The sequence below is a fragment of the Phyllobates terribilis genome, unplaced genomic scaffold (assembly GCF_046119375.1).
Source record: "Phyllobates terribilis strain yellow unplaced genomic scaffold, ASM4611937v1 Scaffold_38__1_contigs__length_12584779, whole genome shotgun sequence".
In the NCBI taxonomy this organism is placed as follows: domain Eukaryota; kingdom Metazoa; phylum Chordata; class Amphibia; order Anura; family Dendrobatidae; genus Phyllobates; species Phyllobates terribilis.
Window position 1 is genome coordinate 7,680,517 of NW_027362798.1, and position 4,910 is coordinate 7,685,426.

A 4,910-nucleotide genomic window follows, 5' to 3' on the forward strand; every position below is an offset into this window, starting at 1 on the left:
TAAAGTTCTTACATTTCCAGGAGGGATTACAGAGGAAATGCACAAAGTTGAGTCCTTACATTTCCAGGAGGGATTACAGCGGAAGTGCAGAAAGTAAAGTTCTTACATTTCCAGGAGGATTACAGAGGAAATGCACAACGTTCTTACATTTCCAGGAGGGATTACAGAGGAAGTGCACAAAGTAGATTTCTTACATTTCCAGGAGGGATTACAGAGGAAGTGCATAAAGTAAAGTTCTTACATTTCCAGGAGGGATTACAGAGGAAGTGCATAAAGTAAAGTTCTTACATTTCCAGGAGGGATTACAGAGGAAGTGCATGAAGCAAAGTTCTTACATTTCCAGGAGGGATTACAGAGGAAGTGCATAAAGTAAAGTTCTTACATTTCCAGGAGGAATTACAGAGGAAGTCCATAAAGTAAAGTTCTTACATTTCCAGGAGGAATTACAGAGGAAGTGCAAAAAGTAAAGTTCTTACATTTCCAGGAGGGATTACAGAGGAAGTCCATAAAGTAAAGTTCTTACATTTCCAGGAGGAATTACAGAGGAAATGCATAACGTTCTTACATTTCCAGGAGGAATTACAGAGGAAGTGCACAAAGTAGATTTCTTACATTTCCAGGAGGGTTTACGGAGGAAGTGAAGTAAAGTTCTTGCATTTCCAGGAGGGATTACAGAGGAAGTGCACAAAGTAAAGTTCTTACATTTCCAGGAGGGATTACAGAGGAAGTGCATAAAGTAAAGTTCTTACATTTCCAGGAGGGATTACAGAGGAAGTGCATAAAGTAAAGTTCTTACATTTCCAGGAGGGATTACAGAGGAAGTGCATAAAGTAAAGTTCTTACATTTCCAGGAGTAATTAAAGGGGAAGTGCACAAAGTAGAGTCCTTACATTTCCAGGAGGATTTACAGAGGAAGTGCACAAAGTAAAGTTCTTACATTTCCAGGAGGGATTACAGAGGAAGTGCATAAAGTAAAGTTCTTACATTTCCAGGAGTATTTACAGAGGAAGTGCATATAGTAAAGTTCTTACATTTCCATGAGGAATTAAAGAGGAAGTGCAGAAAGTAGAGTCCTTACATTTCCAGGAGGGATTACAGAGGAAGTGCGTATAGTAAAGTTCTTACATTTCCATGAGGAATTAAAGAGGAAGTGCACAAAGTAGAGTCCTTACATTTCCAGGAGTATTTACAGAGGAAGTGCAAAAAGTAAAGTTCTTACATTTCCAGGAGGGATTACAGAGGAAGAGCATAAAGTAAAGTTCTTACATTTCCAGGAGGGATTACAGAGGAAGTGCATAATGTAAAATTCTTACATTTCCAGGAGGAATTACAGAGGAAATGCACAACGTTCTTACATTTCCAGGAGGGATTACAGAGAAAGTGCACAAAGTAGATTTCTTACATTTCCAGGAGGGATTACAGAGGAAGTGCATAAAGTAAAGTTCTTACATTTCCAGGAGGGATTACAGAGGAAGTGCATAAAGTAAAGTTCTTACATTTCCAGGAGGGATTACAGAGGAAGTGCATAAAGTAAAGTTCTTACATTTCCAGGAGGGATTACAGAGGAAGTGCGTAAAGTAAAGTTCTTACATTTCCAGGAGTAATTAAAGAGGAAGTGCACAAAGTAGAGTCCTTACATTTCCAGGAGGATTTACAGAGGAAGTGCACAAAGTAAAGTTCTTACATTTCCAGGAGGGATTACAGAGGAAGTGCATATAGTAAAGTTCTTACATTTCCATGAGGAATTAAAAAGGAAGTGCAGAAAGTAGAGTCCTTACATTTCCAGGAGGGATTACAGAGGAAGTGCACAAAGTAGAGTTCTTACATTTCCAGGAGGGATTACAGGGGATGTGCACAAAGTAGAGTTCTTACATTTGCAGGAGTATTTACAGTGGAAGTGCAAAAAGTAAAGTTCTTACATTTCCAGGAGGGATTACAGAGGAAGTGCATAAAGTAAAGTTCTTACATTTCCAGGGGGAATTAAAGAGGAAGTGCAGAAAGTAGAGTCCTTACATTTCCAGGAGGTATTACAGGGGATGTGCACAAAGTAGAGTTCTTACATTTCCAGGAGGATTAACAGAGGAAGGGCAAAAAGTAAAGTTCTTACATTTCCAGGAGGAATTACAGAGGAAGTCCATAAAGTAAAGTTCTTACATTTCCAGGAGGAATTACAGAGGAAGTGCAAAAAGTAAAGTTCTTACATTTCCAGGAGGGATTACAGAGGAAGTCCATAAAGTAAAGTTCTTACATTTCCAGGAGGAATTACAGAGGAAATGCACAACATTCTTAAATTTCCAGGAGGGATTACAGAGGAAGCGCACAAAGTAGATTTCTTACATTTCCAGGAGGGATTACGGAGGAAGTGAATTAAAGTTCTTGCATTTCCAGGAGGGATTACAGAGGAAGTGCATAAAGTAAAGTTCTTACATTTCCAGGAGGGATTACAGAGGAAGTGCGTAAAGTAAAGTTCTTACATTTCCAGGTGGGATTACAGAGGAAGTGCATAAAGTAAAGTTCTTACATTTCCAGGAGGGATTACAGAGGAAGTGCATAAAGTAAAGTTCTTACATTTCCAGGAGTAATTAAAGAGGAAGTGCAAAAAGTAGAGTCCTTACATTTCCAGGAGGATTTACAGAGGAAGTGCACAAAGTAAAGTTCTTACATTTCCAGGAGGGATTACAGAGGAAGTGCACAAAGTAGAGTCCTTACATTTCCAGGAGGGATTACAGGGGAAGTGCAGAAAGTAAAGTTCTTACATTTCCAGGAGGAATTACAGAGGAAATGCACAACGTTCTTACATTTCCAGGAGGGATTACAGAGGAAGTGCACAAAGTAGAATTCTTACATTTCCAGGAGGGATTACAGAGGAAGTGCACAAAGTAGATTTCTTACATTTCCAGGAGGGATTACAGAGGAAGTGCATAAAGTAAAGTTCTTACATTTCCAGGAGGGATTACAGAGGAAGTGCATAAAGTAAAGTTCTTACATTTCCAGGAGGAATTACAGAGGAAGTCCATAAAGTAAAGTTCTTACATTTCCAGGAGGGATTACAGGCGAAGTGCAGAAAGTAACGTTCTTACATTTCCAGGAGGAATTACAGAGGAAATGCACAACGTTCTTACATTTCCAGGAGGGATTACAGAGGAAGTGCACAAAGTAGATTTCTTACGTTTCCAGGAGGGATTACAGAGGAAGTGCATAAAGTAAAGTTCTTACATTTCCAGGAGAGATTACAGAGGAAGTGCATAAAGTAAAGCTCATACATTTCCAGGAGGGATTACAGAGGAAGTGCATAAAGTAAAGTTCTTACATTTCCAGGAGGGATTACAGAGGAAGTGCATAAAGTAAAGTTCATACATTTCCAGGAGGGATTACAGAAGAAGTCCATAAAGCAAAGTTCTTACATTTCCAGGAGGGATTACAGAGGAAGTGCATAAAGTAAAGTTCTTACATTTCCAGGAGGAATTACAGAGGAAGTCCATAAAGTAAAGTTCTTACATTTCCAGGAGGAATTACAGAGGAAGTGCAAAAAGTAAAGTTCTTACATTTCCAGGAGGGATTACAGAGGAAGTCCATAAAGTAAAGTTCTTACATTTCCAGGAGGAATTACAGAGGAAATGCACAACGTTCTTACATTTCCAGGAGGGATTACAGAGGAAGTGCACAAAGTAGATTTCTTACATTTCCAGGAGGGATTACAGAGGAAGTGAAGTAAAGTTCTTGCATTTCCAGGAGGGATTACAGCGGAAGTGCAGAAAGTAAAGTTCTTACATTTCCAGGAGGGATTACAGAGGAAGTGCATAAAGTAAAGTTCATACATTTCCAGGAGGGATTACAGAGGAAGTGCAAAAAGTAAAGTTCTTACATTTCCAGGAGGGATTACAGAGGAAGTCCATAAAGTAAAGTTCTTACATTTCCAGGAGGAATTACAGAGGAAATGCACAACGTTCTTACATTTCCAGGAGGGATTACAGAGGAAGTGCACAAAGTAGATTTCTTACATTTCCAGGAGGGATTACGGAGGAAGTGAAGTAAAGTTCTTGCATTTCCAGGAGGGATTACAGAGGAAGTGCATAAAGTAAAGTTCTTACATTTCCAGGAGGGATTAGAGAGGAAGTGCATAAAGTAAAGTTCTTACATTTCCAGGAGGGATTACAGAGGAAGTGCATAAAGTAAAGTTCATACATTTCCAGGAGGGATTACAGAGGAAGTGCATAAAGTAAAGTTCTTACATTTCCAGGAGTAATTAAAGAAGAAGTGCACAAAGTAGAGTCCTTACATTTCCAGGAGGATTTACAGAGGAAGTGCACAAAGTAAAGTTCTTACATTTCCAGGAGGGATTACAGAGGAAATGCACAAAGTAGAGTCCTTACATTTCCAGGAGGGATTACAGCGGAAGTGCAGAAAGTAAAGTTCTTACATTTCCAGGAGGAATTACAGAGGAAATGCACAACGTTCTTACATTTCCAGGAGGGATTACAGAGGAAGTGCACAAAGTAGATTTCTTACATTTCCAGGAGGGATTACAGTGGAAGTGCATAAAGTAAAGTTCTTACATTTCCAGGAGGGATTACAGAGGAAGTGCATAAAGTAAAGTTCTTACATTTCCAGGAGGGATTACAGAGGAAGTGCGTAAAGTAAAGTTCTTACATTTCCAGGAGTAATTAAAGAGGAAGTGCACAAAGTAGAGTCCTTACATTTCCAGGAGGATTTACAGAGGAAGTGCACAAAGTAAAGTTCTTACATTTCCAGGAGGGATTACAGAGGAAGTGCATATAGTAAAGTTCTTACATTTCCATGAGGAATTAAAAAGGAAGTGCAGAAAGTAGAGTCCTTACATTTCCAGGAGGGATTACAGAGGAAGTGTACAAAGTAGAGTTCTTACATTTCCAGGAGGGATTACAGGGGAT